We start from the raw sequence: 14,251 nt of genomic DNA, 5'->3' as shown, positions 1-14,251 counted from the left end.
TTTGGACATGGATGAGTCAAGTAATTCATTCATTCATTCATTTATTTTGTTTTCTTAAAATCAGTCCATCCTTAATTTTATTTACACATTTTGTTTATATTTCTGTTTCTTCTTCCTTAACTTATTCATTTGTTTTTTTTTCATTCATTTTCTTACTCCATCATTCATTCATTCATTCATTCATTCATTCATTCATTTTTCCTTGCTTTTTTCTCCTTCATTACAATTTTATCTTCCTGCTCTTTAATAAATGAATATAAAAATATCTGGTTTAACACATATTAATATTTACACCATAAATCTTTTAAGTCTCACAAATTAATAAAATCAGTTGTAATATAACAATTTAATTCATCAAAAGCTTTTTAACTAATTAATTTCATTCATTAATTGTATATTAAATATTATATACAATACCTCAAAACAACAAGGTGATATTTAAGCTCTGTCTTTCATGGGATGTAAATTTCATAATTTCATAACAACTTAATCCAAATAAAACCATAAAAAATAATATAACAATAAAAATCATACTTAACATTTCACAATCATGTCAATCAAAGAACTGAGATATAGCAGAAGCCAAACCGTTAACATGCAACATTTCATGCAGCACACATATTTATCCCCCTAATTTTTTTTATCGCACCATTACATCTCCTTAAAAAATCATGAAAGTTACCAAATATAATAAACGTCCTGCAGAAAAAAATGTAAATTGTTAATATTTATGAACAATAATATTTTTTACATGCAATATTCCATAATTTAACTGAAATATAATGTTCATGGATAACAACGAAACATCACCAAATGCACCAAAATGAACTTACACAAATTCTCTGCTTGTAAATCCGTTTTTTTAGTTCCTTGGACTCAATAAAAGAAAACTTCTCGGTACTCCAGCTGTAATCATACATAACAAAATGAAAATTTAACAGCTCATTGGAGCTCAAAGTATGTTATAAAAATTAAAGAAAAAATTATGTTATAATCTTATTTTCTAAAAACACTGGTTAACTTTACATTTTAGCTGTTGAAAAGTTGGACATTTCCTTTGAGGATTTGACATGTATTGAGAATTGCTAAAAAGAGGTGGGGTTTATTGTAACCTTTTGTCATTTTAAACTTGGGGTTAGCAATTCCTCTTTTGTTCCCCTGTAGTGTCATCCGTATTAGCGGAACCTGTGTCTTAGCGATGCTTGAAATGAGATTTATAAACAAAATAAGACTCTGCACACCTCATTTGGTCGTAATGGACTTCTATGACACGATACTGAAAATTACCCACAATCCATCAACACGTAATCTGAGATTTTTTTCCATCAATAATCAAACTTTGAACTAATAGCTGCTTTGTTTTTGAAACACCATTTGTGGTCCCAACTTAAAGTCATCCAAAACGTTCTTCAAAGAGTCCTTGTATAGAAGTAACGGAGATTGGCGATAAAATCTTATCTTATTTACTAGTCAAAATGTGTCAATAAATACGTTAATACCTCGACATTGAGCAAAATCACTCCAAAACAGATGTCCATGATAAGATATGAATCATTTTGGAAACAATACATTAACGCTCAACTTGTGACCTTGGCGTTAAGTTCTTTATACCAAATTTGTAAGTGCATCAAAAATGTCATCTGACGGTGACAAATTGCGACTTTGACTATTCACGTTTTTCATTTTGTATCTTTTTTAATGTCTGTTTATCTATTAGTAGCGTCTTATTATTAAGATAAAGACAAAAGAGTGACAAAATGTGCGCGTAATAAACAGAAAGATGAGCTGAAATCTCAATGAATGACAAGATTTCAATCAAAATTAACAGGTGTGAGAACATGTCTCGCGCATCAAAACTTTTCTTTGATATCGTGAAATATCACAGCTTAATGTTTGTAAATATTTGTTAATTTGTTAAGATCTTTTGAAAATGGCATGCAAAAATGTAGTTTTCTAACAAGTAGATAATTGTTACATTTTATTTTTTATATAGAAATGAGAAAATGTACTGTTTTATCATTTTCCCGCCTAAAAATCTATCATTTCTAAAATCTGTGGGTGATGCACTTAAACATGCCAGTATGTTTCCTTTTCTTCCGTTTACAGTAACTGTTCCAAGTCTGAAATGAATTGCTATTTTTTTTCACAAAAAAACATCATGTTTCAGTCAAAGAAAAGAAGGAAGATTCAGGGCATAACAAATAGGACAATAGATCAACTTCAGAGAAATAACAAAAATAGTAGAAAACAGGATATGGGATATGTCAAATATCATGCCCACTAAATCATTGTCATCATCATCTATACATAATTGAGTATCAATGACTTGGAAGGAAATATTCAAAGAGTGTAACCATTTTTTTGATACTTTAGATTTTAATTTGAAAATTGACAAAGACTGACAAGGGTGCAAAGAAAATGATTTATTAATGCATCAAAAAGCACAGTGGTACAAACATATAGATCAAAAACTAGCTAATTTTTGCTGCTCAATTTAATGCATGCTGGAAATCAGATTCAACAGGGCAAAGGCAATTTCATGAGGCTCTTCTCCCCAGGATCATACTTAAAATAATTTACTAAATGTAGTCCATAATTTACTAAATTTTACTCAAAATGTGCTATGGACAGGTGTAGGCATTTTTATTTCTCTACTGAAGCAGAAGATGTACTGCAGAAGGTATGTTTTCCATTCTCATGCCAAAACAAAACAAACTCTCAAATGTGGAAGAAAATTTAATCTACAAGATCCAGACACAACTGAACAAAATAACAGCAAACTTGATTTGAATGAGTATGTTTCTTTAAAGATCTCTTTATGGGGATAAAATTAATGCTGTTTTGCAACAGTATTTCAGATATTTAGTGGCATTCAGTTAACTTGAAGCAGACTGTTCCTGGATTCTGCACCGATACTAACTTGTTCTCAACATGTAACTGACAACTTACCCACATGAATCAGTGGCGGAGGATGAAATACTTCAAACACACTTGTCTTCTGTCAAAATGTCAGCGGGAAACAAAAGTGTTGAAGAAAAGTATATTACATTTACTGATGAAAGCCATGCAAGTATCAAATATAAACCAATTTCTCTAGGGTGAAGTCCAACCTCTTGTACAATAATTAACTGAAAGAATAATCTAGTTTTTAAAAAGCCAATCCTATACTTATTTTACGTTTAAATTAATTTTTGGAATCTCTCTGTAAAATGATGAAACGCTTTGGGAAATGAGAGAGAAAATTTTGTTTTCACACTCGCAAATTAGAAGTACTTGCTAGGAAAGATTGCATATGAGCCGCGCCATGAGAAAACCAACATAGTGGGTTTGCGACCAGCATGGATCCAGACCAGCCTGTGCATCTGCGCAGTCTGGTCAGGATCCATGCTGTTCGCTAACAGTTTCTCCAATTCCAATAGGCTATAAAAGCGAACAAACCCCTGTAAAAAATGTTCTAGAACTAGTATCAAATTCTTGAACATTCAAGAACTTCTGAAGAACTTATAGAACTGTTCTTGAACCAGCAAAACAGTTCTTAGACTGTGGTTCTAGAACAATGATGGTTCTTGAACATTGGTTCAAAAACTGCAAAAGTTCAAGAACTTACAGAACTTTACCAGTGTTTTTGAACAGTTACTGCTGGTCTAGAACCAAAATTGTTCTTGAACACAGGTTCATTAAAAGTACTAAAATTCAAAACCTTTTTCTAGTTCAGTACCAGTTCTTGAACCCAATTGTGAGTTTCTGAACTGTTCATTCATTATACAAAAAACTTAGGTTTTAATGATTACCTTTTACAATAATGAATAAGTTCTTGAACTGTTCTTGAACATTAAATTCATAATGTCACATGATCAGTTTCCATTATTTTGTTGCATGCTGGGGAATTTTTTGCACATGTGATTCAGCAATTTTTGAGACGTTTGTGCAGCAAATAAGCAGGAAATATTTATCAACTACAGTAAGTAATGGTTTAAAAGGAACACGAGTATAAAGAATATCAGATAAGTAATTATGGTGTTGTCATTAATTGTTCATTTTAAAAAATATAAAATCCTTTTAAAATGTCACAAGTGTTCACGACCCTGAAGGATCTGAATTTAAATCTTGAGATTAAAGTAAATTATACATTGTTTAACTTAATGTTTTGTATTTTATGCAGCTATTGTTTACTTCTTATTATGCCCTGAATCCCACTCTAGTTTACTGTTTTACTTATGTCATTTGTTGCGGGTGTAAAATGTCATATCACAGTGACTGAGACTAAAAACAGACCACAATCTCTGGCCACTAACTGAACATCACTTTGACCTATAGTTGACAGATTTCATAGGATGGTCAGTCTGCTAAATAACAGTAATGTAGTTTCAAAAAAATGTTGTTTGTAGTCCCTGCCAAGATCAGTTCATGAAATTTTCGACAGAGTTCTTAAATTAGTTCTTGAATTTGTTCTTGAATTTATTCTTGAATAGTCAAAGGAAGGGACTCAATTATATCGAACTTCTGTAATCATATCTAGAAGTTCTTGAACTGTTCAAGATCATTGCAGAATTAATACTTGAACTAGTTCTTGGATAGTTCAAGAAATTAAATTGTCATAGGAGTTCAAGAATTTGTTCTAGGTTTAGTTCTAGAAAAAGTTATAGAACTTGGAAGTTCTAGAACTGCCATTTAATGTTCATGAACTATTCTAGAACTAGATTCAAGAACTGTTCAAGAACTATTTCTTGAATTCCTCACAGGGGAGCATGGATCCTGACCAGACTGCGCAGATGCGCAGGCTGGTCTGGATCCATGCTGGTCGCAAACCCACTATGTTGGTTTTCTCATGGCACGGCTCATATGATTTTTTACAACCTTGCTGTCTGATGCTTGTACATTCTACTGCACTTCATTCCTACCCTAAGGGATCATCCTACACGTTTTTTAATTAACTCTTTTACATTTTGGGAATATTCATAATTTATTACCTGACACTTAAGGAGGTAGGTTACCTTGTTACAAGGGTAAATTCAAATAAGTTGAACCGCAGCACATTTTTGTATTTCGTGTAATATGAAGTTTTAACTGCTACAATCTCAATTTCGTTTGTCTCTGTCCCTTCAAGTTCAATTTTTATCCAGGTTTGAAGAACATGACCCTCCAAAGGTATTTCATATTGAAAGAAGAAGGAAAATACGGATATTTAACACTTTTCAGTGTATTTTAGTTTCACTGATATCCGTAGAAGTCTGCATAATTGATAATTTTACTAGTATGCACATTATCTTTCTAATAAAAACTTAAAATGTATATGTCGCGGGGCTCGTGTTTCCATGGTAACGCATTTTCTCTCATTTTTAAACAACTATGTATAAAAATAGGGGTTTTCGACGGCTTCAGTGCCATTCTGTTAATGACCAACATGGAATATTTGGGCAATATTATTAGCAAAATACCAAGCACTTTACATAGTACCCTATTTTTCTTAAAGTTTAAAGTAACCATGGCAACAGAGATGTTTAAAATAGCTTATATCTTGCTTTTTGTCGTAGTTTCTTATAAAAAATATTGAATAAGATTATCTTTCTAGTTAATGTAGCTATAAAACATATTATTTCTAACGTAAGTTATATTTTAGTGTTATTTGCATTTATTCGAACAAATTTCACAGCTTAGAATACTTACAGCAGTACCCCTCGTCTGGCATTTTTCATGGAAAAATCGTTCAGCATGCTGCCATTATTCTCATGGATATTGTTGAAATGAAAATAAAAAGCCGAAGCAGTGTTTCTTAAATAGACCAGTGTCAATGCTTTTGAATTTTACATTTAGATACATAGGTCACGGGCTTCGTTTCCATGGTAACATCAGTTCAATTCAAGAAACCACATTTTTTCTACCGAAATTTGAACAATATTAGGTCTTAGTTTTAGTATATAAGTAACAAATTATCAACGGAACCTGAAAAATAGGTATTACAAATCAAACTGCTACATTTTTTTATTTGAAAATGGCCGTAACAAGTAACCTTTCACCCAACTATATTCCAAATAACATTGGTTACAATCATCCATTTTCTTACATTCCGCATAACATTTCAATATAACTACATAAAAGAAGCAAAATATTGATTTTTATTCAGAGCAAAAGACTCATAAAAATATTTCAGCAAATTATGGTTATTTGAAAATAGTTAAAATTTAAAAAAATGCACAGAATTACGTACTTTCAAGATAAAAACTATTAATTTTGCGCGGTAACTGACACGTAACGTCATGACGTTAGTGACGTCATTTTAAGGCAACATTGTTTTGAAGCGTTTCTGCGGCAATTTGTTCATTATTTCTGAATTATTAAACCATAAAGCATCAGATCGAAGACAGGTTCATGATTTGTTTTCAGAAGAATGAATATACAAACACATTTAGTTTATCGTAAACGTCGTCGTAAATCGTCACGTTAGCTTCCGGTTGGACATGCGCACATACAAATATGAAGGTAACCTACCTCCTTAAGGAATACTATGCATGTTTTTTTCACTCTTGAATTTGAAAAACATCTTTTTTATGTTTCTTCTATCATTGACTCGTGGGCAGCATTCCTCCGCTGACATTTTGGGGGACTTTCTTTCATTGACAATTTTAGGGGCATTCCTTATGTTTCTTCATTCCTGACACGTACTGTGGGGACATTCTGGACCTTTCTTCACTATCAAACTTTTGGGGAATATTCTTTTATTTCTGTTCATTGCCTGACACTGGGAACATTCTTTAAGTTTCTTCACTCTGGCATTTTAGGAACAAACTTCATTCCTGACATTTTGGATATTTTATATCTGTCTCCACTCTCAAACACTTTGAGAGCATTTTTATGTCTATTCATTTACTGAGACTTAGGGAACACTCTACAAGTTTCTTCACTCTCTTGTATTTTGGGAACAATCTACATTCCCTGGCACTTGTTTCATGAAGATTTGACATTGTAACATTCCATGCTTTCTTGCATTGAGCTTTTGAGGTACAGTTTGCAAGTTTCTCCACTCTGATGTAGGGATGGGGGTTTGGGAATATTCTTTAGTAAATGTTCTTAGATTATACCATAGTTTCTGACTACAATGTACAGTAAACAGCACACATCTGACATGATGATAAAAGCATGTGACTCTTCCCACCACAGTACGTAAGAACCTATGTTGCAGAATCCTTTGTGTAAAGTCGTCCATCCAAAACGTCAAAAAGCCAAGTCCTTTGAGTTCATTTGTCCATCCAATATGTCAAAAAGCCAAGTCCTTTGTGTGCTAAGTTGTCTATCCAAATATCAAAGAGCCATGCAAAAGGGACATGCCTAAGTGTAAGCTTATTTACTGTTTCAGACAGAAAATTAGTGATCCAGTTTTAGTTTTTCAAATATGGTAACAGATTTTCCTATAAAATATCAGGGAACCTGTCTGCTTTTTTCCACGACTACCCATTTTATGTCCTATGTTTATTTGATAACTGACATAAATCCTGACTTATATAGACATAATTATAGAAGAAAAGTCTCTCGGCAGTCAACAAATGCCAGAATTTATATCTAATCTTTGGTAGACCCGCCCCCAGAGACAGTTCAGATAATACAACGTTACCGTGGCACAATATCATGAAAAGGCGTGGAAAATTGGAACACTTGGCTAAATTTTGTTCAAATTGATGTTCTGAAGTGATTTTTTTTTTTAAATTTAGCTAGAAATTAAAGAAAACAATTATGAGAAAATTTGAGTAAATATTCATTTTGCAAAGACATTATACTAAGGGTAGTGAGGTGATACTGCGTTCCTTTAATATCTTATATTTTTAGCTAGAAATTACTACACTGTGTGTTGGACATTATCTGCAATGTACATTAACCAATAGGTATGCCCTCAGTTACCTCCCTGCAACCAGTACATTTCAGTATTTTGTCGTCTCTTTAATACAGGTGAAAGAGAAGATGTAATTCACTCCCCTAGATTTACAGTAACCAAAAATTGACATTATTCAGAACAAATAAATAAGAATCAGCTATTGATTAAGCCATGATATAAATTCATTAGGAATATCCTGTCAATGATATGATGTAAAATATTACTTCTATCCCACTTTCTTTGCTGGTTTTTAAACATACTGAATTGCACACTAATAATCTATAGAAATATTTATAAAGCCTTAGCTACAGAGACCCTGGTAACATATCCCAACCCTGATGGGTTCAAATCTCTGACCCCCAGGAAAGGAGTCTTCTATTCTACCCCTGAACATCTACATCATTCTTGATTTTGTTTTAATTTTTTTTTTATTTGTGTGTTCTCAGTAGTAAAATACCAGCGACATTTTGTGTCATGAAAATGAGTAATAACAATACTAACACTAACACGACCTTTTGAACTTCGTTACAATTAATAATTATGTCTTAATTGTTTCAATGATTAATATAAAGGAGCACTATTTAATGCCCATGACTGTTGGCAAGTCCAACTTGGGACTGGTTCATCAACTATAAAAATTAATTATGATGTCATAATCTGTGCTTTAAGGGTGAAATAAACAACGCCATGGCCACTGATAAATACACGTGTCACATGACTCGGGCCAAGTGTCACTCAGGACTCCACAACATGTGCTGTGGTCAGCATGGTTTTTAAAAAAATTTTGACCATAATTATATGACCTGAAAAGTCAGGCACATTAATTGCAGCTATTAATTTTCATATTTGTGCATTTTATCTTGTGACCTATTAAGTTAGTTAAGTCATTCTATATTGCTGTTTTGAACAATTTGTGAATCAGCACACCATGTTATAGATAGACTTTATGAAGTGAATTCTTCGTGAAAAAGAAACCGAAAGGGAGTGACCGACCGAGGTTTCTTTTTTCTTGAAGAATTCTCTTCATGGACTCTATCTGAAAAAGTGTGAAATCTACATTTGACCAATCAGAATTGCAGAGTCAGTTGTGTCGATGCTCTTCAGTGTGTAGAGCTGTTCTTCGAAAATTATTGCTACAGTCACATTGGTCTTCAGGAATAAGAAGCCACATTTTTTTAAAAATACCTTGCTCTGATTGGTCAAAAAAGTAGGTTGCACACTATTTTAATAAAAATTACAATGCAGTCAGTACACAGCAACATAGCCCATACCTGAGCCATGGTTTCAGCAGTTGTAACTTTAAATAATCTGAAAAATGTATATGTTATAGATAGAGTTTATGAAGTGAATTCTTCGTGAAAAGGAAACCGATAGGGAGTGACCGACCGAGGTTTCTTTTTCTCGAAAAAATCACTTCATAAACTCTATCTGACATAGTGCGAAATCTATGTCTGACCAATAAGAATTGTAGAGTCAGTGGTGTCGATGCTCTTCAGTGTGTAGAGCTGTTCTTCGAAAATTATTGCTACAGTCACATTGGTCTTCAGGAATAAGAAGCCACATTTTTAAAGAAATAACTTTCTCTGATTGGTCAAAAAAGTAGGTTGCACACTATATGATAAAGGAAGCATTGGTCTAGCACACTCAACCTGGAGGCTGAGAGTTCAAGCTTCACTTGGGACTCACAAACCGCATCTTCTCAAACAACACATGTGCAGAATTTTTTAAGGAAGCAGATTCCGGAGCAGTTTCAAGGAAGCAGACTCTGGAGCAGTTTCAAGGAAGCAGACTCCGGAGCAGTTTCAAGGAAGCAGACTCCGGAGCAGTTTCAAGGAAGCAGATTCCAGAGCAGTTCAATCAATCTTTAAGCTTCTGTCACCATAGAACTTACTATAAGATTAGAAATAAACTAAACAAATGTACAATTCAACAGCCTTGAAATATTATACTCTTTGGATTTATTTCCATCATTTTCTATATCTATCATAGGAGACATGAAATAATGCCATTAAGAAACTAAAAATGAAAAATCCATTAAAATTTCTAAATATTATATACTTTAAACCTACCCAAATGTATTACAAAATTCAACACGTGAAGAATTAAATTTTAATTCCCCATTATTCTTCTATAATATGATTTTCTCCCAGTAACTGAAAAATGCAAGACATAGTTCAAGCATCAAAAGTCCTGAATTGTTTTACTCTTAACTTTCTGCGAGAATACTAAAGTCTGGGAGGAGGTGGGGGGGGAAAGGTGAGTAGGCAGAACTTACAATACAAAGTGCCAAAATCATACATTTTAATTAATTAGTATTATAAATTAAGTGTATATTTTGCAATAATTCAGATGCTGTTAAAATCATTTTGTACCTTTTAGAAATAACAAAATACAAATATATATGCCTATTACATAATGGGTACACAACTGCAATACAGTGAGCCCATCTTTTCTCTTTTTTTGCACACAGGGACATAATCCAAGATTGGTTTCAGTGCTATATTTGTAAGTTTGAACTTAAGACGTTTTTCTTCATATTTTTTTTTTGTTTATTCATTTCTTTAAAACAAAACTTTTAACATTTTACAGAATGCATAACAGATGTTATATTGAACTTTTCCTCTCATAATTTCTTTATTTTATTGACTTGCTTCCACTTGTGTAACTGGTATTTCACTTTATATGCTGTTAAAAACAATTAAAAGTCAATCATACTGTTAATACAATTATGCCCTCCTATAATGGTCAACCAGACAATTAGCCATATTGTTAGCTGATCAAAGAGAACAATTTGACATTCACAGCCAGGACATGTGGCCTAATGTCAAATTATACTGGACATCAAGCAAGGTGCCCTGACATTTGAAATATTTGTGCCCAGCTTCTGTTCAAAGATGACAAATTGTTACACTTTGAACCCTTTTGTCAGTGTTTAGATTTTCATGTTACAGCAAATAAAGTGCAATAAAATGAGCAGCACAATGAGAAAACCAACATAGTGGCTTTGCGACCAGCATGGATCCAGACCAGCCTGCACATCCGCACAGTCTGATCAGGATCCATGCTGTTCGCTAACGGTTTCTCTAATTGCAATAGGCTTTGAAAGCGAACAGCATGGATCCTGACCAGACTGTGTGGATGTGCAGGCTGGTCTGGATCCATGCTGGTCGCAAAGCCACTATGTTGGTTTTCTCATGGCACTGCTCAAATATTACAGCTGCTAAAAATGAAGTACCAAATGCTTCAACAAAAGCCAACACTCAAAACAGTACGTTTTTGTAAAAATTATAATTTTTATTTCACTTGATACCGTTATATTCTAACGTGAAGAAAGCTTGGACACTTGCAAGTCTTCTTCCTGGGAAAATCCAGTACTGATGTCTTGTTATAATCCAAGTAAGGTTTGAACCTGTGACATCCGGTTCAGTATTCACTATTCTAGCCACACCACCATTGTTTATCTTACCTCTAGTCCTCTGATCAATATTGATATCAAACACATCAGTCACATTCTATGGATCTCATGAGTTAGATCCACAGGTATGGCATGTGTTCTTTGTGCCAAGAAGACATTGTGTCTGAAAACATTCATCTTCAACAATTCATGTTGAGAAATTTGCAGTTATTTGCAGAGTACAGGTTAGTACTGGTAGAGAATCCAGGAACACTGGTTAGGTTAACTTACCACCATCACATAACTGAAATACTGTTGAAAAATGGCATTAAACCCAAAATGAAATAAAGAGATGATCATGGTCTTTACAACTTTTCATGTTTATCAAAATTATCATTATCTTACAAACTAATTTACGGAGAACCGGTTTTACTGAAACAGAATCCAGGAACACTTAAGTAAGGTTACTGTCTGCCATTACATAACCGAAGTAGCATAAAAAGGACACCATAAACAAAAAATTACTGATATTCAAAAGGGTCGTAAAAATGTTCATAGAAAAGACAATATCTAAATGATTATAGGATGGAAAATGGACAAAGCAATTTTCTGGATGTATTAGAGCTGGTGACCAGGGCAGAGATTTTCTGTATCTATCATTTCTGGTATCAACTTTTCATAAATCTTATAATTACCTGTCTAGACCTTCAAATAAATCTTTCGTGACAGAAGAAATATCTTTTATTAAATACATAATCTGCATATGACAGCCATCTTTTACTGCTGACCAGCTCTAGCAACGGTCACGTTTAGAAATGCTGCAAACATTTAAAATGCCACAACAGTCAACAGTGGCCATTAGTAACCATTAATCCGAGGCAATGTGACGATCTGCGGGCAACAATATAAAACTCAAGTTTCGGTCAATTTAAAATGAAAAGAACATTAATTTTGCTCATCAAAGTTTAAAGAAAACACGGGTGATTGGTACTCTTGGTCAATTGAACATTGTCCACCATCACTTCTGACTGTCAAGTCTTTAACAAAGATGTGTCAAAAAGTCAATTTTTTGCACTCCCGCTTGACACTAACACCTTAAGTTATTTAGAGAACACTTGCTACTGAAAGAGTTAATGACAAAAAATTATCCCCAACACTCGCTGATAAATCATGTCATTTTGAACAGCAGAATAGTAGGACATATTGGCATTTTAGATATAACTTTATTCCAGATTTTATTCCTAATACAGACTGTTAAATATTGCTTATCCATTATTTTCTAACAATGTTTAGTTTCTGTACAGGCAAATGTGACCAAAGTCCTAGAATTCCATGTAAGTCCCCAAGTACCTGAAAACTTCTTAACATAAATCGTAGAAGTGAAATATGAATGACTCTCAATATTTTATTGTCTGAGAACACTTTTATGCCTGTGGATCAAACACTGCCTTTTCTGTTGATCAAACAGTCTTGCCCATGGATCAAATGCCAATGGATCAAACAGTGTCTTGCTCTTGAATCAAACACTACCTTGCCTGTGGTCAAACACTGTCTTGCATGGGGATGAAAAAACCTGCATAGATGTGGATCAAACATTGCCTTGCTCATGAATCAAACACTGTCTTGCCTGTGGACAAATACTGTTTACATCTGTGGATCAAGCACTGCAAGCACTGCTTTGGTAAAACACTGTCTTGTCTGTTAATCAAACATTTCCTTCATTGTGGATCAATCACTGCCTTGCCTGTAGATCAAACACTGTTTTACCTATGGACCAAACACTGCCTTGCCTATGGCCAAACTTTCATATGTCTTGCCTCTGGATTAAACACTTTCCTATCTGTGGATCAAATACTTTCATGCCTGTGGATCAAACACTTCCTTACCTGTGGACTGATCAATGCCTTTTCTTTAGATTAAACACTCTCATGCCTGTGGATCAAACATTTTCATGCCTTTGGATCAAACACTTTCTTGCCAGTGGATTAAACACTTCCTTGCCTGTAAATCAACTGGTTCCCTACCTGTAGATAAAGTACTTCCTTGCCTGTGGATCAAATATTGCCTTTACTGTTAATTATAAATTGCCTTGCCTATGGATTAAACACTTTCTTGAATGTGGCTTAAACACTGCCTTTCTCATGAATCTGTCTTGCCTGTGAATCAAACACTTTGTTGCTTGTGGATCAGTCATTGCCTTGTTTGTAGGTCAGACACTTCCTTAGTCTTGGATCTTACCTCTGAATCAAACACTTCCTTGCCTGTGAAACAAACACTGTTTTGTCTGTGGATCAAACACTGTTTTGCCTGTTGCCAAAATTTCATATCTCTTGTCTCTTACAATTCCTTGCCACTGGATTAAACACATTCCTGCCTATGTATCAATCACTTGCATGCCTGTGGATCAAACACTGTCTTGCCTGTGGATCAAACACTCTTACCTGTGGAACACCACCTTTTCTCTGGATCAAACACTTTCATGCCTGTGAATCAAACACTTTCATGCCATTGGATCAAAAACTTCCTTGCCTGTATATAGAATATTGTGATTATACACTGCATTGTTGTGGATCAAACATTTCCTTGCATGCGGATCAAACATAGTCTTACCTGTGAATTAAACACTGCCTTGCCAGGTGATCAAACACTTCCTTTCTCATGTATCAAACACTGTCTTGCCTGTACATCAAACACTGCCTTACCTGTGGCTCTTTATTCCCATGCATGTTGATCAAACACTGCCTTGCCTGTGGCTCAACATTTTCATGCCTGTGGATCAAACACTGCCATACCCGTGGCTCAACATTTACAAGTCTATAGATCAAACACTGCCTTGCCTGTGGGTCAACATTTTCATGCACGTGGATCAAACACTGTAGCTCAACATCAACATGTCTATGGATCAAACACTGTCATGCCTGTGGCTCAACATTAACATGTCTATGGATCAAACACTGCCATGCCTGTGGCTCAACATTAACATGTCTTTG

At 34.1% G+C, this 14,251-nt stretch overlaps 1 protein-coding gene across 1 annotated transcript in view; it reads right to left on the bottom strand.

Annotated features, from left to right (window-relative positions):
* Window positions 1–958, bottom strand: part of LOC123557884 (protocadherin beta-15-like) — a 119,241-nt gene extending 118,283 nt beyond the window's left edge. The window contains exon 1 of the mRNA XM_045349638.2: window positions 834–958. The gene's annotated coding sequence lies outside the window, so the exon portion shown is untranslated. The remainder of the gene's footprint in view (window positions 1–833) is intronic.
* Window positions 959–14,251: the final 13,293 nt, after the last annotated feature.

The sequence above is a fragment of the Mercenaria mercenaria genome, chromosome 5, assembly GCF_021730395.1.
Source record: "Mercenaria mercenaria strain notata chromosome 5, MADL_Memer_1, whole genome shotgun sequence".
Lineage (NCBI taxonomy): Eukaryota > Metazoa > Mollusca > Bivalvia > Venerida > Veneridae > Mercenaria > Mercenaria mercenaria.
The sequence above is the reverse complement of the archived record's forward strand: the minus strand, read 5'-3'. Positions and strand labels throughout refer to the sequence as shown.